This window comes from Xiphophorus couchianus, chromosome 9 (assembly GCF_001444195.1).
Source record: "Xiphophorus couchianus chromosome 9, X_couchianus-1.0, whole genome shotgun sequence".
In the NCBI taxonomy this organism is placed as follows: Eukaryota; Metazoa; Chordata; class Actinopteri; order Cyprinodontiformes; family Poeciliidae; genus Xiphophorus; species Xiphophorus couchianus.
Window position 1 is genome coordinate 8,570,476 of NC_040236.1, and position 27,687 is coordinate 8,598,162.

The following is a 27,687-nucleotide window of genomic DNA, read 5'->3' on the forward strand; positions in this document are numbered from 1 at the left end:
TGAACTATTCTGTTCAAAGGCAGAACTGCACTCAAATGCATGGCAGTAATTTTAAAATTGAAGACAGGTGTATTTTACTGCTATATGTAAAACAAACTCCTGTCTGGGCAGCTGTATGAGTTGGAGGTTATGGTATCCATTCAGTAAACTCCATCAGTCTCCCTTTAATAGCAGATTATAACACTTGAGACAAAGCAGCATGTCATTGTGAATGGCCCCCTCTTGGCTCGCGCCAAACAAAGATGTGACTAAGAACGTGGATTGAAATGGTAAATCACACTCAAATATGTCTGCCTTCACTAACATAGTACAGGCACCCCGCTCCCTTTAGCGACCTGCTTTAAGTTATTTATGATGTCGAAACTAATCTCACTTAGTGCTACACGCTCTCCAAAAAGGGGGCCCTCCTCCTGAGTTGACTGCCGAGCAAGGGATGAGAAACAGATTGAGGAAAGGAGAGCAAGCGCAGAGCCACCGAGGACTTATTCAAATCCTCCCTCATAGATTAGCAATCGCAGCTTGACAAGCCGCCCTGCAAATTATAATTTATTTAATTTTTTTGGAAATCGATGCTGCTTCTTACTAACATGTCAGAGAAAAAGGGGATGGGGGAGGGGATTAATCCGTTTGGAATTTACAGGCGATGAAACATGAGACAAACTCACCAACATGTCATCGAGTACTGAGGATGGAGGAAGTGAAGTATTTAAATGAGGTCTGGAGGCATTAAGGCAGCTGCCATTTTGATTGGCGCTCTCTGGCTTTGTTTGTCCATGATGAATAGAAGCTCCCACTGTACGGGCCGTAAGATTTACGAACATTATGCTTTATATTTGTTATAAACATCATGTTTTATATTCATACTTTTACTTTGTATTAACATGTTCACCTTCAAATGTATAGTGTATACATAGTAACTTTAGCTCAATGTAAAATTAATATCCCAACGTGTTTCATAAGAAAAATGCAAACATGGCCTTTATGCCATTCTTCTGTGATGTCTTTCTCTCTTGACAAAGACTTAAACCATCAAGATAATCTTTCTGCTAAAACAAACATAACGTGACAAGTAGTGTCTGACAGAGTCAACACATCTCTATTGTTGCAGCTTCCTCACTGGGACAGTGTTTTAAACAAATAAACAAAGCGTGTAAGTGAAAGCCAGTCACCAGTCTCTCTCTGCTAATGCTGTTATAACAAAAACGTTCAGTTGCTTTCATTAGTAGGAATACAAAAACCATGAGAAGTAGCATTGCTACACCCAGTGCACAATATAATGATGTTGAGAGATTTTCATAAATGTTTTTATTGCAGGGTTTTCCCCTTGATTTATTTAAAGATGTAAGCTGTGAACTCAAAAATATGCATCTTCAAAAGACAATTTTAAACCAATCTTCAGTGCATTTTTCAAACTTAAACATACTGCTCTTGAATGAATGAATATGCATGAAATATTAGCTTTGATTAGTGATATACTTAACAATTCCTAACTTTTACTGTTCTGGACATAGTTAACTTTAAATGAAACAAATCGGTTCCAGTTTAAATGCAGACTTTCAGGTTTAACTAATTTAGTGGGTGGAACAAAAAATATTGCATGAAAACATGAAGAACTGAAACATTTTTTTACACATGTTTTTTATTTCAGCACTCGAAAGGGAGAGAATAAATAAAAAAACTGAACTTTTTTGCCCTTTTAGATCTTGTCTATAGATGCTGAGTTGATATATTAGAATAACAGCAAGGTATCTACTACAGACCAGGCCAATTATAATGTGAAGAACTTTAAGAGAAAAATGTAACAAACTAAAGCACCCAACAACATAAAGATCATGGTGAGATTTGTTGACGGTTGAGTTTTTTTTCTGGAGTCTGAGTGAATGTGTGGTTTTTGTTTTCTTAATGAAATACTACTTAGTTTTTGCGTATTACTATGTTCATCTTCAAAACTTTCAATAAACCAACCAACCAACAATCATTGGTTGGAGGCCTTAGCTCTGTGACATTTATAAATATTTGACAACAGATGATGGGGCTCTGTGGGGTTCCACTCTGAGCATCACAGACAAGTCTGCTAATAAAGCAAAGGCTATCAGTAGATCCTGTACTGAGGACTGCACAGAGTATTCAGACAGCAGGGAAAACACACACCTTCCAAGTGATGCACTCAAATAGATACACAGTCTTTGTTTTTGCTCTGTTTCTCACATAGCGACACATGTAGACACTCACATCCGAGCAAAAAGGCACACATTATCAAGTAAGAAGAGCAGCAAGGGTTTGTAATTCAGTCATCACAATCAATAATGGAGAAAATGAAAACGCAATTAGATGCTTTGTTACCAGCAATGATACCGTGTGCAACTGTGTGAGAAAAGCTCTGTTTCCAAATCATCCCCTTGCATTTGCTCTGACACTCGAGACAAATCGTTGGAAATAAAATAAGACTGGGATGACCGGTATGTGAACAGTCAGATAATTCTCGTTGACTAGATAAGTAATGCAATGTGTGTGCTTGTCAGTGTGTATGTGTCTTAGCATGTGTTGGTGTGCATACCTCAGTCATCTTCCCAGACAGCTGTTAACCTTCCAGGTTTGAATGAGAAACAGGTGTTGGGGCCAAGCGCAAACTCTCTGAGGAAAAAACAAAGGCTGTGTAATCGCTGACACATTGCTAATAACGTACTAAATATCACCCAGTGAGGTGATTCAGAATGTTTTGTGGCTGAGTAGTTTGTTTACTGCTGTAGTATGTGTGAATAAAGATTGTAGCACACCTACCGTGTGGATTTTTTAAAAGCAAATTAGTGTTCTTTTTTCTTTTAGAGTGCCTTGCAAAATGAATCACTCTGGCTTTTTAACATTTTGTAACGTTGCAACAATGCCAACAATGTTGATGCATTTTACAAGAGTTCTATGTGGTAAATAAACAAAAAGTAGAGCTTAACTGTAAAGGAAGAAGAAAAGATAAACAACAGTTTGTTTGCTGCAATTCCAACTGCAAGTCTTTTGCAATTTGTTTCTATTAGGTTTTCACATCAAGAAGGATGAACAGCAATTTTGAAGACTTGGCACAAATTCTCAATTGGATTTAGGTATGGATCCTTATCGGCCCATCCTAGCAGATAAATATTCTTTATAAAAACCATTATACTTTGGACTGAAGTGCTAGAAGGTGAACCACCACCCAAATCCCCACAGCATGAGGCTGCCACTGCAGTGTGTCACCATGGGGATGGTGTCTTCAGAATCATGTGGAGAGTTGGTGTTCCTTACTACTACTAATAATAATTTAAAAAATAAAGGGCTGAACACATGTGCATGAATGTTTAAGTTTTTAATGTGAAAAATCAGCAAGAAAGATGTAGGAAAAGAGAATCAAATTTCTTTTTAATTGTAATTCAAATGTAAAATTGCAAAAGAATATTTATTGTTGCTTGTTGCAACTTTGTGTTTACAGCACTGACATTGTTTGCACTAGTCTACATCTGTGTGTGCGTTATTTGTGATCACTTTTCTACCCATTCTTATTTATATTCCTCACCCCCCCGTCTTTCTGTCCAGTTCTTTATCTTCATCCCGCTATAGTACCATGTACTTAATAATTCCCTCATAGCCTTTTTTTTTTTTTCAAGCTCCCCCATTTTTTTTACTCTCTGTTGTTCACCCACCCGCACCTTTGATCGCCCTCACCTTTCCATTTTGCATATGTGCCAGGATCTGAGGGCCAACGACACAGTGTACAGCCCAGTGGCCTAAAAGTGAATACTTACATAATTGCCAACTGTCTCCAATCATTAGGGGCAGCCCTTTAAAAAGATATGCTTTGCCGACAGCTGCGTCCCCTCGCCTTTGCCAGCCTTTCAAATCGCATTTCCTTTAAAGTGCTCGTCCATATTATTTTTAACCCTAAAGCTGTATGTGCAATGTAGACAACAGCAGAAATTTATAAAGGACACATTTGTATTTAGAGTTCTGGAATATGAAGTAGATATAAAAACATTAAGAACAGCAAGCCCGACTCCATGTGAGCCAAACTGTAGCGTTTCAGCTCAGGGGATTTTTAAATTTTTTTTATCACAATAAGCTTCAGCTTAAGCTGATATGTTTAATACAATAGGCAGGTGCAGCCAATGTAATCACAAAAGAAAGCTAAATGTAGTTCAACTGCATAAAACAGTAATAAACATAGAACTGATCTGTTGCTAAATATAACAAAGCATTATGTGACACTCATGTGAACATTTTTAGTTTAAACTGTTTTAAAGTCAGCTGAAATAGAACAGTGTGCTGAGATAGTGTACATCTCTAGATGTTAGAATTCAGCATTAAAATGACATAATTAGCTCATGAGAGTTTTTCTAAAACATGTAAGGGAGCAATAACCAGTAGAAAATTCATAGAACTTTATCCAGGAAACTTCAATATTCATAGTATATTACAGTTTCAAATAATTCAAGTTCCGAGTTGAGATCATTTTTGCGCATTTCACCTTCATCTTTTACTTGCTGTGTTGGTGTTGTTCTTTGAGAAACCAACCTTACCCATGTCCTGCTTCTTTTTGAATTTGTATTCTTTTTTTAAAGAGTGTATATCTATAAGAGGACAAAGATTACTCAATGAAATAATTGGGTGTATTAGATTTTTTTTTGTTCAAACCTTAAAGTATCTCAATATTAAAAAGTTGGACTTTGCTTAATGCAAGATTTTTAAAAAAACCCAAAACAATTTAGATTCAATCCCTAAAGCAGCATCCATTTATAGTTATTGTGTTGATGCACTGGATACAAGCCACCTCCTTGTATCGATGCAAAATGGTTGCTCTTTACATTTCTGTTTGGTTGCACAAGGTATTTCAGTAATACTTATTTTTTTAAACCCAGAGGTCTTTTTGTCCAATCTTGTGCATGAAATGAAATGTGACATTTTCTTGTGAGATATTAAAAGTGATATACATTCATATGCAACTCATTTGTTTATAAAACTACTGACATTTCTTTACCAGTTCCTGCTGAGAGAAGAACGTACATTTCATTTCCTTGCTTTCAGAGAGACCTTGCACTGTATGCTTAGTGACAGCTGGGTCAGGTCCCCACATATTGAGGACACAGCTGCCCTGCAGACATGTGCTCATGCACAGAAACACACACCCCCACACGCAAATGCACACACACACACATAAACGCAGACTCTCATGCACACAGCAAGCGAGAGCAGGAAAGCAGAGCAGCGTAGAGAAACATACAACCACATTTCTGCTGTCTGAGATAAAGCGTATCTGCAACAAGTATTTAGCAAGAAGCATAATGTTATACTTATTGATTTCACATCAATGTGTGTACACAAATTTTAACTAAAAAGAAAACAAAATGTTATTGAACTTTGTATGCTATAAATCCAGGTTTGAAAATTATATTAGGAATTATATTAGGAAATTTTAATATTACATGAATTTATTTTTGGACAAAGAAGCATGTAGGATAGTTTCCTTAGAAACTACCCAACATGCCCTTCTGATTGGGGCATCAGTTAAATATGAAAAAACTGAAAGAAGTTAATAATGCTATAACTTTAAGCACCTGTAAATGGACTGAAATTATATTGTGCTTTTCCAGTGATACTGATCCCTCAAGTTGCAGATTGGTAGGCAACTTGGGGCTAAGCACTTTGCCGAGGTATAAGATGACTACTCTACCCACTATGCCATAGTCACCTGGCAATTGGTTAATCTTTAGCATAAAATTTGAATAAAGTGTGTAACATTAAAAATCTAAAAAAAATAATCTCACGTGCCACATGTTGTAAAAGGTTATTTGCTAATGTTAACTAAAATTTGGGGACAAAAATGCCAATTTTATAACTTGTGTTATATGTGTTTTTGTAGAAAAAAAGTTATATTCACATTTTCCTCCTCTACACTTTGTTGCAATAATATGCATTTCCATGATATGATCCATGGATATTGCCACATCCAAAATGTTACACGCTAAGAAATGTGAGAAAATTGTTCCATTCCTGACAGATGGCATCTGCGTATGGCATAAAGCGTGTAGGTCTAAGATAAATAAAACCTACCATGGCTAATCAAAATCTGGCTCTGTGCTTAGAAAAACGGTGTCCTATTAAGCCTTTTGTTGAGTTTTGAGTCATTATAGTAGATTCTTGCTTTGTTTTTCTTTATATAATGAGTATTAAAGGCCTTATGTGAGAATTAATATGTTTCCACTGTTTCAGCTCATTCACACAAGTTCAGCTTCTTATTGTGTATTTATACATGAAAATGTTTATTTGAATTTCTCTGCTATTCTTAATCTTGAAACTAAGTGTGTAAATGTTTATTTTCTGAGATTTTGTGACTGAACTATACTTAGCAGGTTTCATTATTCTAGATGGGAAAATATGTTGTATTCATGAGGTAGCTAACTCAGAATTCAAAGTTTACTGATTTCTTTGTCTTACACAGAATGCTTCTTTTTCCAAAGTGTAATGCAGAGGCAGTTTCAAAAAGCACTCACTGATGAAAAGCAAATCTAATATAAGAGACTAAAGAAATTACTTTTCTTTTCTCTTTCATGAGACACAAATAAGTATGTCAGAGAGATGGTGTGTAAAAGTCCCCTACCAGAAGCTCCTAGGGGCCATGAATCAACCATGAAGGATAATCAAATCAAATGCAAATGCAGTTTGTGTGAATTTTTTTTCTGCACTTGATGCTTGATGCCCTAAGGGGCCTTTTCAGTTGTAAGAGGAGGGTCTGTACATAATGATGGGTCACGCTTGAGGGTCCTTTGTAAACATGGTGAGTGGGAGTCCTATTCTTGGGGACAAGATGGAATTAGCCCAAGACAAAGAGAGGTGTGAGCAAGGAGCAGGAGGATTTCTTTTGCAGCCTGACCAAAACCACACAGACTATATTATTAAACTCAACACCACCAAAGAAGTCTTCCTGATTTCTTGCAATTCATCGCATGCATTTATAATAAAAAAATGCTTGGTATTATTTTTATACGTTAAACCTTTTACACACTACAGAAAAAATATCCTGTTTTAAAGCCACAAAGACTAAAAACTTTGAAAGTGTCTTTTTTTTTTTTTTTACAAAAGATACAGTAAATAAGATTTAAGTGCACACTTCTGAGCAGTTCAGTCTTGTCCTCTAAAACGGATAGAAATAAGATTCCTGACACCTATGAGCATCAGAGTAACTATGCCGGTTATAACCAAAGCAGAGACCTCGACGTCAAATTTCAGTGCTTTTAAATCTCTGCTTAGGGTACCCGTTTAAGTCTCTAAGTTACAGCTTTCAGAAATGATTTTTCTAGAGTTCCTCTTTCTTTCTATATAATTCACCATATATCTTCACACAGACTGCAGACCTTTCTATCACTACTTTTGTCTTGGGTGGGTATCTATAGATGTGATTATGCATTGAATGTGGCTTTCCAAACATAATGTCTTTACTCACCATTAGACAATAATCTGGCCTGCATTGCACCAACTTTGTTTTTCCTACCAGATTGTTTGCAATATTTTTCATTTTCAGTGATGAAAATTGAGCCACCATGGGCTACAAGTTGTAAATTCATACTATCCTGTGATGTACCATATTTTTGTTCTACTAAGAGTGTTGTGAAAAAAACACCTAAAACAAGACATGGACAAGGCCAAAATTATCACAATTAATCACAATCACCGCTTGAGTATAACTTCTAAAGGGTATTTCTATTAAACTGGTCTTAACTGGAGAAAATAACCATTAATAATGTCATCCAAGTTCAGTGAAAAGTGGGTTATGTATTTCATTTTCAGTATCAAACACACAGTGTTAAACTGATATTTAAAAGTTTGCATACATTCATCACTGGGTTGAAGTTTATGTTAAAAAAATAATTCTTACTTTTTTCATAGAATTCTGACTTTAATCTCAGAATTTTGACGCTAATCTTCTGCTATCAAAAATCTGCAGATTTCTGATAGCTTTATTTTTATTTTTTCAGTGGCCCTAATCATCTCCCGTAGGCATCACACAACTTCAACAAATTGTTAAAACAATAAATGGTTGGGTTAATTTAGCTGAATTAATTTATCCCCTACCATAACATGTCTATTTAAATAGCACTTAAAAAAAAGACAGAGGTAGCAATCAAAATCCTAAAAACACAGACACAGCACAATAATATTCAACTAATCAGTACAGTCAATGTCACATTACGTTAAAAGCCAAATCTTCCATTTAAGATTTAAAAACATGCAAATGGAAGGATATCCCATATCTCTGAAAAATTGTTTTCAGTGGCTAATGGTAAAGGGAAAAAAGAAAAAGGTTCAATAACATAGTCTTGTGACTTCAGCTTAAGGTTCTGCTGCCGATTCTTAAACTTCTTTAGGGGAGGTTGGATTTCATACTCTGATGACCTGAACCTCTGATTCCCACCCATTGCTCCAAGCAGGAAAAAAGCATGCCATTATCAATTGTTTCAATCTAGGGATTGGGATCTATCTAGGGATAAAACTACTAGAAGTACATAATTTTCACAATTAGTTGCTAATTTTATTTTATTTTGTTTTGTTTTGTTTTGTTAAAAACTGTTAACAGAGTGGATTTTGTTTTGTTGAGTTGCTTCAAAGCACAAATGAAAAAGTTTCAGGATTTATGTTTTTCCTATGAGTCCTTTAGTTTGTAGTTAACACTCATTTCCTGTATTTAACTAAAAAAAGGCCATTTTGAAACTGGCTTAAAATATATAAGATATCTGAGTGGAGCTCCGGTTTCTTCATCAGATGATGAACAGCCGTATGCTTCAAGTCCTTTGGTACCTGGCCCACTGTCAGACTGCAATTAATTAAGTTAAGACTAAAAAAGACTAAAAAGTCTCAGCGTTGGAAAGATCTCAAATCCACACAGTTTAAAATGACACCTACAGACTAAATGCATTGATTCACATTAAGGTATTTATCAAATATTTACATATTACACAGGTACATAAAAATGTTTGATAGACATCAGCCTATCATAAGCTGGAAAATGGTGAAGCAATATTATGACTGTCCACAGTGAAGCAAGACAACTAGAAGAGTGCCAATCTTTTCAGAGTTCTCATGTGGTTATTAATTACAATGGTCTGGTCAGTATTGGTTCATATTTTACCATTATTCAGTGAAAAAATGCCCAAAGCCATAGGTGGTAATCAATCAGTAACTGACATGTAGTTGCTGTGAAAAATTTTTTGGGAAATTTGAGATCTTTGTACAATAGAGCAGTGGATTACTACTTATATATGTATAAATAAGTACACAGTGTAAACTACCCCTACAGTGACATTATTTTCTCTGTTGGATTCCTCAAACAAAATATTTTGTTCAAATATGTAACGTTTTTAAATTATTACTCTAAACTGTCATTTTCTTACTCTATTTTTGATTTTCATTCTTTTTTTGTTGATAACTTTAAAATACATGGATTTTATCTAAACAAAGAATTTATTTGAGGAAGCTTTTTCATTTCCAAGGTTAGGAGCTATTAGTTCTGTTTTTTTTAGTTTAATATTTTCAGTATGCCAATGTGCACATATTAAGAAAACTTTCAGACTCGTATCAGCTTTTTTGTGAATTGCCAAAAAATAAAACAAAATTAGTGTTTTGGGTAAACTTTTTGACTTATGTGAAGTTAGCATCCAGTTTGAACAGTCGAATTAAAAATGAAGTCATGTTCAAAGCAAAAAGATGACATTCAAAACGACGTGGAATGAGGCTGGTTCATCACAGAAGGATGCCAAGACAGTCATAGTCAAAAGCAACACCCTAGCAGAAGAGAGCAAATGGGCTCTAAACACGTTGAAAGGCTTACTACAAAGAGATCTTGAGTTTACTACTCTTGGAGAACCTCAATAGAAGAGAGTAGGAAACAATAGTGGGTTAACATGATTGTAATTGTGGGTTTGAGAAGGACAAGGAGCTTTCTGTTGTCTTTGCTGTTCCTTTCCCAGTGAAGGGGAAGTGAGGCGTACTGATGACAAAAGTGACAAGTAATTGGGAGCACAAAGGAGCTGGTTAACCATGGCCCTAAACTTCAGGAAGTGTTAATCAACTGAATCCTTAGGCAGCCAAGCTACTGTGCAATTTTCGCCCGGAGGTAGATTGGATTTTAGCAGCTGAAACGTAGCAATGGGCAGATTGGGTTATAAAGGATTTGTTAAGTACGGCTGATTTGCTTGATTTGCTACTAATATATTTATTGAGACTTCTTGCCAGAATTTCTTTTCTTCATTAGAAGATAACTGGAGCTTACATTCATAATGTAATGCTGAAAAGAGCGAACAAAAATGTACTGTTATGTACAAATTATTCCTGTCCTCTTTGTTGTGATAATATTGAAGACACTGGGTTGTGCTTTTTTCCACTTTAGACACAAAATAGTTATGATGCGCCTTCACCCTCACAGCTTAAATAACACATTTTAGATTTGTTTTATCCCTATGTGGTACAGCCATGAAAGAGCATGACAACCACAGGATCCATTTAAAACATCCAGATTAAATACTAAACAGATTTTCTGGGCACATTATAACATCTCTGTGATTCCAGTGACTTGCAGTGGAATTTGCGGGTTTGGGAATAATGAACTGCCCAATCTGTATGTACACAAATGTATCTTTAATGAGTGGTGTTCCAGTTGTTCAATTCATTACAGAGGCTGTCTAACGCTTTCATCCTGTGCTCACCCATGTATGGCCTCAAACCGTGTGTGTCACAGAAGTTGCTTTGTGTGGCTCCCTGTGTGTGCAAGAGGAACTAGTGAAGGGTTAGTTTTAAGTATGAACACATTTGTATTAAATATTTCTGTCCTTCTAGCTTGAGAAACCAGCCTTAATTAGCACTGTCTGCCCTAGTCAATGCCATGCACGCCTGCCCACAAATAGGCAACAACAGCATGAAGCAAGAAAGAGCCTTTTCACCTTAAAGCAACATTTTCTTTCCCATGTGCAATTTTAGTAAGGGCTCACATTCAAAAGGATCCCTTGTTTCCTTTCCTTTGGAAGATGTTGACTTCCAGTCGCTGCACTCAGACACAAGCTTGAAAAAGAAAAATCCTCATTAATTTTTAGGCTTCCTGGTAAATGGGTCTTGTTCTCAGTTTTTTTGTCTCTTTTAGGTGGACGCTGGGTAAACTAGTTAGGAATTGAGATTGAGATTTTCATGGAATGCACTTCTTTCTAATACATTCAGTGAGCCCCTCTGAGGGATCAAGTTCAAGCTTATCTGGCTGCTTTGATTGAGATTTTATGTGTTGGCAACTTTTTTTTATCTACTCACTCCTAATACTTAAAACTGTTAACTCTATGGGAAATCTTTGAAGAGGAACTGCTGTGACCTTAATTAAACATATGGAAAAACTGGGCACACGCACACCCACGCACGCACAGACACACAGCTTGTAAATGTAAAGCAGGCCTATAAAAATATTCCATACATTTTCTGTGGCCAAAGGCTCCCTCAGAATGTTAAGAATTTCATTTGATGTTTCAATAAAGTTGTAACACGGCCTCTCCTGCTGCTAAGACATCTTTCTAGTTTCTTGCTATTGACTATAGTCAGTCATAGTGTTTAAAGAATCAACATTGATCCAGTTGTAGTCAAGAAAAATGAAACAAAATGATTACAATAGTTATCTTACTCTAGTCATCTGACATACTTTGAACCAAGCAACAAGTTATGCATCACAAATTAAAGAGTACCCTATAATATTTGTATTGTGTTATGAAAAGTTCATGTGCACCACTTATAGTTTTGTGGAAGATTTCTTTTCTGTAAAGCTTTGACCTGCCAAAAGTTATTTTAGCCGATGATGATTTTTCTTGAATAAATGAAACACTGGAATATAAAAGAACAGCAAGTAATTTTTCCTAGGCACTAATTAATTGTGTATTTTGGAAGCAGAGGCAACGTTTTGCATGTGTGCATGTGTTTCATTTCTAAACAAAGATAAGTTGCCTAGGAAATTAACATTTTAAGCTGTGCCACAACTTCTTGTGATGGCGATTAGTGTGGTTAGCATTGCTAACTGTAAACATCTGTCTACATTTATATTTCCTAGAAAATGGAGACTTTCCAAATTTAGAACATTTAGTGACAGACCTGAGATTAAAATGTCAAAAGGATAAAGCATAGCAACTTCGCTGTAACAGGTTTCAGATTTTCTGTTGTTTGCAATTTTCTTGCTCTCCTGTCTGAAGTTAGACATGCACCATTAGAGAACATGGTTTTTAGTTTCTTACATGTTTTTTTTTTTTTGCTTCTTTGATTTGCTTTTCAGACATCTCACTGAGATTTTAATAACTTAAAATACCTAATACATAGTCTATAACAGTGTAATACAAGGCAAAGTGGATAACAATTGTCAAGTCAGCATGTGGTATGGTGTGATAGTTTTTATAGTTTATTTTAGAATTGTATTCACAAGGCAGTTTTGAAGGAAAAGATCACATCCACTTTCTTTGTGGTCCATACGAATAACAGATACATCAAACCAACAAACCAATACCTCAAACACAGCTCTGTCTCTGTCAGACTGCTCCTAAAAAGTTTTTTATGGAAAAGATCTGGAGTGCAGTCTGAGTAAAGCCCGGAAAAGAGTGAAGAAATATGACACTTTTATACTTTTGATAAGGAATGTATGATTCTGAGCACAAAATAGAGTTAGTGATGCCCGTGGTCTGCAAGCTCAGCACCAAGAGCCACTGATGCCGTATTATTAGTGTGCAAGATGGAGTTAGTTCAGTCATCACCCAGTGTGAGGTGGCGGCTGTCTTTGCTCGTCTGGTTGCTCCCCTGCTCCTCTCTCACTGCAGTACCAGCAGGGAGTCGCCTCCCAAAGCCTGAAAAAGACACACTCCATTAATTCTACTGCAGGACCCAGACACAGCTCAGATGTGCAATAAAGGAAAGAAAAAAAGAGATAAAACATCCAACTAAACTAAAATTCACTGAACAGCACTTTTGTAAAAAAAAAAAAAAAAAAAAAAAACAGAAAAAAAAGACATATACTGTACATACTATATATGTTTGTGTTCAAGCACACATAATTAAGGAATGTATTTCAATCTTTGTGAACTGAATTTTAAAAAGAGCCATAATTCAATTTGAATTAATATTCTTAACTTGAAAAATTCAACAAGAGACACATCACTAAAGACACACAACATTTATAAACATTTGAGTTCAAATGTTTTGGCTAGATATTTACCAAACAGAGTCTATGATGATAAAGCTGCTTCCTTAGTTTTGGTGTCTGAGATTTAACCTCTAATACTGACTGATGGTTTGACACCATCATCCATAATTAAATGTATATTTGCCACCCTTCCTGGTGAAGTATTTGCGATGTACTTGTAAAATATCATATAAAATACATGTTTATTTTGTTTCTGTTGCACTCGATGTTGACAACAACTGCAGTTTTGTGCTCTGCAAAAAATATTCCTTTCTAATAAAAAATTAAACTGAACCCTAAAATGTTCTTCTGGTGATTCATATAAGTAATTTTCTCTGTAGGTTTTTGGACTTTTGTTGCCATTCAAGAACACATTAATGACCAGAGAAGTGTGGGTATTGATTTATGCTTTTTCACAGGAGGGACAGGAGAGCAATCAGCCTCTTCCTCATAACATACGGTGCATCAAAATAATTGGCAGTGTCCAATTATCCTGTGATTCATGTTCAGGAGATTTGACAAGCCAAGTGAATCCAAACTTTTTTAATCAGGAAGCCTCAAATATGAATTACAGATGGCTGACTGAATAAAACCCAGCATTGAGAAAAGGCACAAATACAATCTAGTTACAATGCCACAAAATTTTAGTTATTTTTGCCTTTTTATATGCCTAAATGTTTCATATAAACATGTGTTGAATCACTCAAAGAAAACTTGGCCAAAAACAAATAGCTGTTTTAATAATATATTTTTAAGATCAACAAAAAGTATTTCTAAAGACCAAAACAATCTGGCCCTATGTAAAAAAAAATCTAACAAATTGATTGTTCCTTAAACCTGACAACCCTTGACCTTGACAACTGGCATTGAAGCGTTTCACCTATGTCAAGCAATTTTGGCCCACTATTCTTTGCATAATTATTTTAGTTAGCAAGCGTGAAGGGCTATGAAACGGCATCCTAATCAGAATTAACTCCAGACTTTAACTTGGGCACATAAACCACTTTCGGTCCTCCCATACTTTGGACCATTGTCCTGCTGCAAAAACAGATTCTCTTGATCTTAAGGTCAAAAACTGACGGCCAGACGATTCCCTTAAGATTTTATGATGGAGAGCAGAATTATTGGTTTCGTCAATAATAGCAAGTCATCGAAATTCAAAAACAGCAAAGTAGGCCCATGTTACAAGGAGGCGATTACTTCTTCATATCAGACCAGGTTGAGTTGGATTTCTTTTTTTCTCTGAAAATATTAAATCACCATTTGAAAACAGTTTGTTTTTGTTTTAAACTACCAGTATTTCATACTGGTTGGAATAAAACAATTCAAAACTGATACACACTGTGATTGCAATTAATCCTGATCAACTCCTTAGAGAATCTTGCTCCATCACAAGATAATTTTATACTAAGATAGATGTGTATATAATTTGTCTTTTGTAGCCCACTCTAACGGATTAAAGATTCTACCCTTGACTTCTGTCCAAGTCTTGCAGTTGTGTTTCCGAATGCATGAAGTGTCTGAATTAATCAACCATAAAGTAATGAGGCCACATGAAAATGTCAACATCAATTACTCATATTGCATGCACTAAAAAACAGCACAAACAAATGTAAAAGAAAATGACTAATGGAATCAAGGACATTCTGTATCTGTTTCAGGTAGGTCGTCCTAATTATGAGTCATATCATTTATGTTACCCAACATGAATTATTGTCACACAAATGTTTTCATATGGTGTAGAAATCCTACTTACGTTATTTAGAAAAATAATGTGTATCAAATCAAACTGTCTGGAGCCCACATAGTTCAGAGCAAAGTAAGTTATGGCAGGTGTAAATACCCATCTACGCTCTACAAAGAAAGTTATACTTGGTTTGTAATTTGCCTTTCTTCATCTATTAGCTTTATAGTTTCACTGTCTATACACTCTATATAGACATATTTGCAATGCTTTTCAATTCTAGTCAGTACACTAATATGAACATATTGGCCAATGGAATGTGCAGAGTCCTGCCCTGAGGACACTGTAAACAATGTGCACAGCTGCCACACCCACCTATTTCCAGAGATGGACACTGAGAAATTGGAATAAGTAACAAATGTCTAACATCAAGAACCCACATGAAAGATCAAGAACCATGCTCAAACACTTTATAGGGTAAGGACACAATGACAGGTCAATCTTGAGATAGAGCTTTTGAAAAGAAATGTCTTCCAACCATGAAATGCCATTGCTGTCAATCACTAGGCAGATTTAAACTGGCATCAGAGATGGTACAGAGTGGCTTCTGTCAGTTAGGGCATTTCATTGTTGCTTTTGAAACAGAAGGACCTTAATTCAAACAAATAAATACAAAACTATGCCTGGGAGTCTATAGTTTGATCAATGTATTCAAGCCCATGATCACATTGTCCATTTGATTCCAGTCAGGGAAATATGGTGCCTTCACCTCAACACAGATTCTTTATATCTGATAAAGCCAAGAAATACTAGGTCATTTGTGATACTTCTAAACTAGGCTAGTGGAAGCTCTAAGATGAACATGGTGGTATAAATTGAAAATTAAGTTACGGTATACTCCTTAGCGTGTTTGTGACACACACACACACACACACACACCCAATTCTGAAAGAACACATAGGCAAATAGTTCACCATGTTGAGTTGTTAACTGAAAATGTTGGAGGTTCTTGGTTTGGATGGATTTAATAAATAGGTTATCATTTATGATTTTTGAATCTAAGAAAAAAAACTGGCCAATTTCAGCTTCTGGTCAATCAACTAGAGCATCTCCAGTTTTCTGGTGAAAAAGTTTGTTAGCTTGTTAGATGTACTGTTGTATAAAAAATGTTATTGGTCAGTGTGACAGCTGTTCCTGCTGCCATAAATCAGACAAGTGGCTAAATGTTACCAGCTACTTCAGAGCTTCAGATGGAGTACCACATCAAGGAAAAAATGCTAGTTGTATCAGATTTCTCTAAATACCAAAACCACTAAAGTGGATCATACCACTGTCTGATTGCAAAGGGAGGGGAGATTTGATGTTAATTATTTGTTCTGTTTTCTTTTTCTTTGGACACATAGTCCTGTGTGTTTATAAAAAAAAATGTTGTTTTTTTTGTAGGTCAATTATTACTACTTTTCTGACTAGTGTTTGTCACTCAAGTCTAACAATCAAGCCTTGTTGTTTACTGTTTGGTATTTTTTTTTCTTTTTTTGTGAAAACAAAAAAAACCCTCTGAAAGCTAACCCCCACCCCTCAAGTCAAAATCTTTATTTTATATGTAGTGTATTTACAGTACACTGTATGGTGTACTTGAAGCAGAAATTCCCACATATAATAAAAAAAAATTCAAAACTATTTCAAAATAAAGTTTTAAATCTCAAAATAGCAACAGCAACTGGCAGACTTAGCTCTTCAAGAAAGAGCTAACATCTTGTGTTCACTGAATACATAATGATTCCATTCACAGCACTTAATTGAGTTAGTCTCATAAAATCATACTAAATTACACAAAATATGAAATGTAATGTGTTGGATTATGGGAAAGTATAAATACATTTGCTCTGCAAAACAGTTAAAGCTGTTTTCTTGCTTGCAAATGGCTCAGACCTTAAATGCAAGGCAGTGAATGTCAATTTCACATGTAAAAATACAAATACGTACATGCATAATCTGTTCTTCTCAGTCTCAAAACAGAATTTTTTGCAGCACATCATTTAGGTGAGATAAATGACAAACTATGAGCCAGAGAGGAAGAAGCTACATTAGCTTCTGCTTGGATGAGCATGTAGGGCACGGATGCACCACGCGCCCTGAGGTGAGTGTAGAGGGGCTTTTTTTTCTCTTTTTATATATACACGTCAAGCAAGCTTCACTGCTTTCTTGTGACATAGCTCCTGCCTTAGAGAAGAGTCGGGCCTTTTCTGAATTACTAAAAAATACATGTATTAGTATAACTGATTAATTGTTTAAAATAAACATAAACATATTGGTAGTTTTTTGTATATAGCATCAGTAGAAGTTTAATCAGTTTTGACTAAAAGCATTCAAAGCAAATATTTATTTAGTTGCATTTGAGCTGTTTTGATAATGGGCTAGAGCCTATTATCTAGTCTTACTCATACTTTAAAAGGTATTCCTACCTGACGGACATTCCTTTAATTTAAAAGAAATAATGTTTTTTTTTCTTCTTCAACATCGGACATTTCCCTTCAAAAGTATTGATATTGCTCATTTCCATTCCTGACAGACTGATTTCAGGATAAGGAGAGATTCTTCTTCAGCAGGGTCCCCGCGTCTAGCTTGATGGTAAGGTGGATGGAAGTGAATGTAGAACAATACTGGAAGACAAACTGTTATAACTATCTAAAGAGACAGAGACAGAAATTCACCTTCCAGTAAAGCAATGCACTACGTAACAGCCAGGCTTCCAGTGGGATGTTTTAGATTCATGCCTCCATGTGTTAGAATCACCCCTTGACCTTACAGATTTAGATCCAATTGAGGATTTTTGGTGAGACTGTAGAATTACTTTTTGCATATGCTCCCCATCCAATCTGACTGAGCTTGAACTGTTTTGCTAAATAGCTCCAAGAAACATTTGCAAATACGTCAATCTGTGGATGTGCAAAGCTATTTTGAGACATATCCAAAAGGACTTGTAGCTGTAAATCTTGACTGAGGGGGCCTGATATATATCTATATATATATATCTATATATATATAGATATATATATAACTGAATGCTATGTTTACCAAGACCATCATTCTTTGCTTTGGTCTTTAGATGGTTTCAAAAAGTCAAATAAATATAATTTTAAAATATAATGATAGTCCAGATTACAAGTCTGTCTGTTATTTTGCTTGCATGAAATTGAAAAGTTTGGGTACAGATGCTTTAGGTGCCATGCATGGGGTGGTGTTTATGCAAATGGCCCGGGTTGTCAGAAGACAGTGCTGAATTTAACATACTGGAAGAGATTTGGTTTACTCTGTTCTTGGGAATGTGACCTATCAAATCTTCTGATGGAAATGAGCAATCCAATCCTTATTTCTTGTTAGAAATCCTTGGTGAGATTAGATATATAATTTGAATATGAATAAGACTATCTGGGCTAATTATAACCCCCCATTCAGCTACTCCGTTTTCACAGAGCAGTAGCGGTTGAAAAAAAGACTGAAAAAGAAGAAAAAGACAGATGATTGGAAGATGAGCGCAAGGATGAGGGTGAAAAGAAGGAGGAGGGGGTAGGAGGAAAGAAATGATGAGGAAGAAGTCAAAAGATCAATCCCTAGTTTGGGATTATCTGTTCCCTGATAACATCCTGCACCCCACCCACTGCCATGAAGATATGCTCTCTTTTAGGGTAAATAATTCATTCACCTCAACATGCACACTTACACACATATACGCAAAAAGTACCTTCACTCATACCGCATCCCCCATGCAGATAATGCTGCTGGCCAAATTTATACCTAGCTTTGTAGTTACAGTCTCCAAATGCGATTAGCGCTTATCTGAAGAGAGACCAAACTACCGTCATCATCGAGTTCATCGTCATATCCATATTCATGTCTTTTAAATCCCTCTGGAGTAAAACTAAAGGGATTGTAGCACCTGAAAACACTTAGTTCTTAGTAGCGGTGGAATGATTGCAGATTCCTCTATTGAGGTCAGAACTCAGCATAAAACATTTTCTAGAGTTTTATTCTTGCCAAGAAACATTGTTTGGAGAAAATGGTGACCGTTTTGTACAAACCAAACATTGTAAAAGCATGTACTTTCCTTTAGCTAATCAGCATATTTGATTCAAACTAGTTCACCTCAAGATAATAGTATATGCAACAATGTTTCTTCTTTAGAATCACAAATTCTAAATCACAGTCTTCAAAATGCGTGGTGTCAAAAAAAAAAATGTTTTAATTTTCCTAAGATTAAAGGACACATCCATTATATGAAATGAAAACAAATATATTTATTTTTTTATTTGTGAACCTATTCACTATATCTCAGTCATCCACATATGAGTTTGATATTGGAGGGCATTGCCTCTGCATCTTGTTTATACATAAGCAATAATGTTTCAGAAAGTGGTATGTCTATTGTTCTATTTGCTTTTTTATGTACTAAAGGTTGATCATACAACTAAAGATTGTATGATCAATTCCTGTCAATCTCCAAGAGTGCTTGACCACAAAGCCTAAGCAATATGTCATGTGTAATGATGAAATGTACCTCCCATTAGGGCAGAGATCCATGTTCTGCCTAGATTTTTGTGACTGTGTTTGTACAAGGCAGGAGTGAGGATGAGACTCCTAGTCAGAGGGTAGCACCAAATTGAAGGGTCGGACCATGAGCAGGAGAAGGAAAAAAAAAAAAAAAAACTCTGGAGCTTGTTTTACAGAAATACAGCGCGGTGAAATATGCCATTAACTACCCCTTACAGGCTGTTAATGTGTAGTGAACCTAAAGTAGTGTAGTGGAAAGTGTAGATCTCAGAGGTTGTTGGTTTAGCTACAAATTGTGTAAAAAAAAAAAGGAGAAAGGCATGTTAAGCCCTTAGGGTGACTTATATGTCCAAAATAACTCAAGGACAAGAACTTTGAAAACAACTATATACTGCATTTCAGTTTAAAAAGGTAGTTCAGGAAGTCATCTGATTATGGTAAGTAGAAAGCCAATTTTTTTCAAAACACAACTAGAAACATTGAAATGTTATAAGATGGAAAATGCTAGATTGATAGATAAGAGTGAAATGCTAGATTAAAATATTGTCTAAGAGGTAAATTACAATGCTGTACTACAGGGATGATTAGGCTATGAAAATAGTTATTGTACGTGGGAGGACAAAGAAATGAAAGAAAAACGTTACAGCAAAATAGGTCAAATATCTGCATTCAAATTGGCAGATGTTAAATTGTGTACCTCTCTTTGTTTTGTCTTTTATGTAGCCTTCCATCGTACAAACTATAGCTATATTAAGGAAATAAGAGGGTTGATTTAATTGGCTATTATTTATTGGTAAAACAAATAAGCTATTATTTATTGGTAAAATAAATAATAGCAACACCATAATACTGGCATGATTATTTAGTTTTTTGTTGTTTCTGTCTGTCTTATTTCTTACTCCCACTGATACTTCATCGTGTTTAACCTGCTGATTCTTGTCCAGAATGCAGCCAAACTCCATTGCTTCTGTCTCCACACTAGACTGTACATCTTTAGTTGCTGTATTAACCCTTACAGTTTTCCAGTTCTTCTAGTATTTTGAAAGAATTATTATTGTCCCACTGTGCTATAGAACTTTTGTGTCTACCCCAAGTTAGTTCTTGATCTTTTCTTTGACACCTTTCCTTTATCATCTCACAGATATATTCTCTAGTGACCTGCCAACAACTGAAATACGCTGTCTTGACAGTAACTATTGGCCTCCTGAAGATAATACTTCAGCCATTACTTCCTTGTTTTCTGTTTTTGTCAGCACCCATCTGCCCGATTCCCTCTGATGATCAGCAAGCGGGAGGTCTCAACAGTAAACCTCTGAGAAAAAAACTCCAGTAAGTAACGATGCTACTTTAAATTAAAATTATTTACCAATTTAACCTTCCTATTTTTTTTCTTTATCCTTTGTGCACTTTCCAATTACATTTTTCAGCACTTTGCTTATAATGGTCGTTTGTCAACCTGAACAAAGTCAAATGATGATTTTAGAAAACTTCTATTTATCACATCATTGTTTTTTCAATTATTTGAATTACTTAGATGATTACATTTGAAGGGAAAGAATATGGTGCTTTGTTTCTGATGCAAAACCACAAAATGAAATATGTGGTGAACTTGCAGCTTTGTCTTTTTACATTTTTACTGATCCTTCTTCGTCTGTCATTGTAACTGTAATGCATTTTGAGATACAAAATAGAAGACCTGAAGCCTGTGTCGTGGCTTCAGGTCTTCTATACTACTGTAACGAATGTTTCCCATCATCAACCACATAGACCTACCCTCAAAACCACGGCCTCAACGGTTTTTTACCGCTTCCACCTCCTTCTTTGCTGTGTGTGCGCGCGCGCAAGAACTGCATGCAGCGTGCAGCTGCTGAAAAAGCATCTGAAACCCTGATAGCATCATCACACAGGAAAGAAGCCAGAGAGCTAGATACTAGCTTGCGTTGCTAAATTTGGAGGAAAGGGGAGAAGTGGAGTTGAGTGCTGCATAAAATCTGTCTTATTGTGGAAAAGACAGATGTTCCGTGAGCATGGGAACCCATCAAACCTCTTCACTGTGGCTTTTTTGTTGAGGGCAGGATCGCAACGTGTCCTTATCCAAAGTTGATCACTACTAATTAGCAACGATGGGTGTGTAATGTGTGCAACTGAATATATACACAAAGGCTTTATGAATGTATGAAAGGGCAGATGGAAGACTCAGCCATGTAGACATGCATTCACTCCCAACCTTTAGACACTTAAAATAACTTCTGGTGATATGTCTACCCCCTTTTTATAATTTATGATTTTTTTGTATTTCAAGCTGGTGAGTGAGGCAGTGGCATATTGTAGTTTCTTGATTATTGGTATTTCAGTAAAAAAAAAAAAAAAAAGCAAGCATGCTTTTTTTTGTTTCAGTATACATTTTAGTTGTAAATGACATGATATTCAGAAAGACCACATTGCACAAGGAATCAAAATGATACACCCTGAAGCATGTGGTGTTTTCCATCTTCAAGAGCAAATGCTTTGTGTTGAATCAGAAGAGCCATCTCCCATCGAATGAGAACATTTATACATTCATATATGCCAATGTGGCAATCCTCTCGTTTACATTTCAGTTTAAAGATATTATATAATTAAAAATGCTTAAAAACATAAGCGAGGGTCAATTATGCAAAACATCTTTTTTTAGCTTTATATAATGTTATAGTGTTTTTTCCTCATCAAAAGAAAAATACCTAGAGTGTTGCTTTGATTCTATTATTGAGGAAAGCTTGAATCTCCTCTGGCAGCCATTTGGAGGTGCCTACATGCTTGTTCCCACAAAGTGGTGCATATATCCTTGAAGCTACTCCTTGTAGCTGTAGTTTCAGCTGAGCTTCCGCCTCACAGAGCTCCCATTCCTTCCCTGCACAGCTCCACCAGACTAGCGGCAGCAGAACTATGCATCTGCTGAACTTATTCCATGAACTACCTCTCAGTTCAACGCTTTTTAGTAGAAAGTGGAAAGAAAATGATACATGGTTTCCAAAATTGTAAAAAAAATGTTGGTGTTTGAATAAATATTCTCCATTGAAATTTAATTTAATTTATATTGAAGTTAAATTGCCTCCACAAGGTAGTGTTTATTTACAAATGAGTTACATTCTGGGGTATTAAAGGGTGAATATTCATACAATGCACAGTAATGCATTAAAATTTGTGATTTTCATGTGACAAAAAAGTACACATATTGAAGAGCCATTAAATGCCACGCACTACATTTTCACATTTATTTAGTGAGCCCCAAACAAATTTACCTTCTCCTCCTTCAGGGAGTCCTGATCACCTAAACTAAAATTGCCACTATTGTTAAAGATTCAATTTAAAATACATTCAATATGAAATGTAGCTAAGTGTATGTGTTCCATAAAATAAATACAAGGAAGGGAAATATGTATATGGATAAACAATAGAGTACAGAACTAACCCAGTATATCCCACAACATTTCCTTACAGCTAAGTAAAACACTTTCAACTTCTTTCAGTCTAGTTTTAAGGAGTCCCTTGAAAGCATGAGAAAGGAAAGTTTCTGAAATGTTAAGTTTTGCCTCTATAAAGAGAAAGTTCCTTCGTCCTAACTTTTCAGTAATAATTCCCAAGGCAAGAGATGCATATCTTCTCATAATCTAGTTTACCAATCATCTAATCTAATGTGCTGTGAGTGAACTTTGTTCACACCCCATATGTTCTATCCCTGTCCCCTCTCCCATACTCCCCCTTCCCCTTCTCTCTGACTCCACTCCTTTCATCACTCCACATCCGCAGGGGAGATGTAAAGCTTTTGGAGTAAATCAAGGCTCTCTCCTTCATAAACGCCTGTGCAATTAACTTAGCTCTTTCTCCCTCTGATTTACGGCAACCATGTTGGGGACTGGAGTCGGTCACAGGCCCTCTGGGTTTCAAAAGAAAAGACTCATTGGCTAACTTCCCTCACACTCTTTCAGAAACACACACTTATGCACACGCATTCACTTATGGAACCGCAAAAATTGCTTGCACATACGCAGACTCATTCACATCTGCTGCTCTGAAAAGAAAATGATGAGTGAAAGGAATAAAAGGGCAATGAGTGAAACAATGCGGCCTAATGACAGAGGAGTTGTTGACTGGAAGCCACTGCTTCAGTTCATCTGACATCGTGCCTTGCAAAAAAAAACATAATTCACAAAACACTCATGTAAGCTATAAATTGAATCCGTCTACAGCACTTATGTAAAATAATAATAATAAAAACAGTTTTTTATAACCTAATATAAAACTCAGCATGATGTAATTATTATTTTTTTAAATGAGAACAAATTTTCCCATTTTAGGATCAATAATTTCAAAACACTGTGTCAAAATGTTATGAAAATGAGAACCAATACATGAAGCTTTTTGATTCTCATTGTGATGCATGTACATTTTATATTACTTCAACTGGTATCCCTTTCCTATTCTCACAAGACATGAAGACTAACTTCATGCACTTGATTTCATTCAAAATACCACAGTAGTTAAGAAAAGTAGGCATAAATGTGACAATGTCCGCTTAAGTGAAAGAAATACTCAGAAAAGTCTGACACGTGTTGCACAACTCTGCTGCTGAGTGGAGAACACCTGTAGTTTTGGTGGTTTTATTTCTTGAACTGGAACCAACTATATGGGTGTTTTGGACTTTGAAGTTTTCCACGGTATTATAACCCTTCTCTAAGCAAGTTCAGTAAGACTATTTGTAGGTATACGGGGGTGGGGGTTTTGCAGAAATGATTGCATTTCTTTTTTTACTGTAAGGTATAACCTCAGATGTTTCATCCACCAACAGTAGTACACTCTTCCTCTGGTTGTTCATAACTATAAGTTACCTTCTATTGTAAAAAAAAAATGGAGTAAATGTTCATCATCCATTTTTATGTTATATGAAACTATCAATATGTTCAATGAAAACAAAAATTAGCAAAACATGACACAATACTTAATAATAAGGGGAAAAAATATCCGAAAGAGGCTGTGGGCAGTAGGATTAAGGTGAGCTTGTTGAGAAGACGGTGTTACTGAAACAGCTTGTCTCACTTCTGAGAGAAGTACAGCAGAGTATTATGCTGAAGTGTACTTGAGCAAAATATTAACATATACCACACATTAAGTCACTTAAAGTGTTGCAATAGATCTTGGACCGATTAAAGAGCTGCTTCTAAATGAGACTGAAAGCACCAGAGTTCATTATACACTCAGGCACTATTTGCCACATCATAGAATATATAATCGCTCATACATTCCATGTGACAGTAGTTTGGTTTTCTAAAATTAATTTATTTGAGCCCACATATCCTATTTTAATTTATTCTTTGCATTTTTTCATGTAACTAGTATAACTGCTTATGCTTACTAGTTTAGTAAAAATGCAGCTAATAGAGGGGAGTGCAGACCGTGACAGATTTTTGATTTTGTATGCTGCATTTCTTTTTTTTGTTCAGATCCTTTGTGTTCTGCTTTTAGAAAAGCTTCTAAATTTAGCTCAGAAACGTCCATGATTTTAATCATTTGTTCCCGAACTAGCCTGTAAAGATCAACTTTTACATCCTTCAAAGGCTTTGTACTTCAAATGCACCCACAAATCTCCCAGTTTGTCACGTTGCGACTCCCAGAACGTCTCTGATTCTATTTGTGTCTCTATCTATCTACTTAAATGCATTTCAAATGTATTGGCTAAGGCCTCTCCCAAAACCAACCCACATTTCCAAAGCCTGCTGCGCCCCCGACACACACTGTTACATACACACACATGCCCCTGAAAAATGCTGTGCCCTGCCCTTGTCTGGTATAGCAGCCTCACACACACTGGCTTCATTCTTCCATGCTACGGACTGAGAAGGTTGATGTGTCTGTGTATTACTGTGTGTTAGAGTGCATCGGTGCATACAGTGTAATGAGCATTGTGGGACGTCTGTATGCGTGCGTGTGGATGTGGAGTGCAGTGGATTAAAGGGAGCAGTTGTGTGTTTCATGTTTTTTCTAGTGATTACACTTTTATATCATTTGTGGTCAAGACTGCAGATGGACTTCATCCAAGCAGAAGGCTAATGTACGCATAACTATTTGCATGTGACAGACGCAGGCAGAGCATGTCGGGATGTGTGCAGGACTATTCAGGCAGATGACCTTCTTCAACCACCACTCATCCTCCGTCCAATACAGAACACCATGTCACCTCGATGTGCCCCTCGTCAAACTCTTCCACCCCATCTCACTGTGATCACGCTTTTACACAATATTCGTAGTCAACCTGAAAGTAAAATACCCACCATTCCTGGATGTTAGGATCACTACTTTGAAGTTCATGACAGGCTATTTCATTTATTTTCAACCATGCTTTGAGCTATTTCCAGCTGAGTGTTTGGGGTCATAGTGTTGCATTAGGATTCAAGACTTACACAAACCTGCTCTTCTGACACGGCGTAACCAATTGTGTTCTAAAAAGCTTTTTTCATTCTTCTGTCTTTTGTGCGGTGCCTGCAGTGAGACAACCAAGTAGCCATTTAACAATATAACCTTCTGTTGCATCGTGTTTACAGTTTTGTACTCTTAACGGAAATTATTTTTGTTATATGTAACCACACTGACGTCCAGTATTAGAAACATTGATCCCTTTGAGGTTCTTTGTCTGTAAAAAGCTGTTCCAGATTGATTGGGGATCGTTTTTGAAGTAATCTTTAAAATCTATTTTTAGAAGTATAATCATTCTTGTTATTTTGCCTGTGGATCTCCAGCAGATTATTTGTTGGAATGTGTATGGCAGAGAGGTAGCTGTCTTTTTTACACAGCATTTAAAGAGTAAGCTTTTAAAACCACTGTCCTTGATTATAATGATCTTTAGTAGAAATGTATGTTTTTGTTTGGTTTTTTTGTTTTTTTGCTAAGGTGCACTAAAAGAAAGGAAAGAAAGGGAAAATCCAAGGCAGGATGTTTTTACTACAGCAACAAGAGAAGTAAAAGAAAATGTATAATTTTCCAGCACTTTTTTAAAGATGTTTAAAAATCCTTAAAATTGTTTTTGCAGTACCCTAATTTAAGTGTTTTATTCATGAAAGCCGCATTTAATTTAAGTATATTCATGCTCTGGTGAAAAAAATCTATTACATTTTAATTATAAATATACACAAATATGACATATAACCCATTTCCGTTAAACTTTATTCAAAATGATAAAGTGAAGTGAGATATGCTGAGTGTGTTGATGTTCATTAATTGAAACAAAAAATGGATATAAGGGAATTTTTTTCTCACCTAAAGACCTACATTTATACACTCGGAGATATAATTTAATAATAATAATTTTTAAAAATTAATTCAGAACAAAAAAAAAAGAAGAAGAACTAGCAAACATGGCTGGACGCAGGCACAAGTTCACATTTCCACCACACACATTGAGGAGGATGGTATGGAAAGTATACTACAGTATAATCTCAAAATATAGTGATATAACTACTGCATTTTTTCAATGTGTAGGGACTGATTTTATTATTTTTCTTTACATATTGTGATCAAGAATGGTAAAAATGTGCAGGACGTTGTAGCACATAGGTTAAAAAACATAAAACAAGAATTAAAAAAAAATGTACATACAGATTAAAAAACATAAAGTAAGTCTTTTGTTTTCTTTACTTTTTCACATGTTTGTTTGTTTTGGACTTTATGTGTACTGTCATTCAAACTGTATTATTTTCTATGCCCTGTTTGTTTTGCTTTCTTTAAAATGTAACAAAATGACTTTGCTCTGTGAATGGCAGGACTAGTGAAGGCATTTACATAACAAACTAAAATGTACCATGATGTGCCCTGACATGCTTAAACCCTAAACCTAAAGCTACCCTTGGCTTTCTCTTTTCTTTCACCACTTGGGCACTAAATCAGAGAGACAGAAACATAACAGCAGCTTACCTTGGTGTCAGCCCAAGGCACCAAGCGCTTTCTCCCCTCCCTACATCTTCACTTTGTAGCCCCTGCCAAACACTGTCACCCCAAATCTCCCACTAACCCACCTCCTTATGGCAGCAGCGCTCACAAGGCGACCACAGTGGCATGGCGGAGCCACACGGCACCATCTGCTTCAGCAGGACACGTGGTGGAGGGAAAGGATGGGCTTCCTCCATGTGCACTATCCCCTCAACCTTCTTTATCCAAATCCTTCTCCCTGTTTGCCGCAGCCCCAAACCCCCAACCCCCTCCACTTTCTGCC

At 36.0% G+C, this 27,687-nt stretch overlaps 1 long non-coding RNA gene across 1 annotated transcript; it reads right to left on the reverse strand.

Moving 5' to 3' along the window:
• Window positions 1-12,413: 12,413 nt before the first annotated feature.
• On the reverse strand, window positions 12,414-27,652 carry LOC114151210 (uncharacterized). The gene is made up of 2 exons (XR_003596900.1): window positions 27,390-27,652; window positions 12,414-12,875 (listed from the first exon to the last, which is right to left on the reverse strand). It is a non-coding gene; the product is annotated as an uncharacterized LOC114151210 (long non-coding RNA).
• Between the last annotated feature and the right edge of the window lie 35 nt (window positions 27,653-27,687).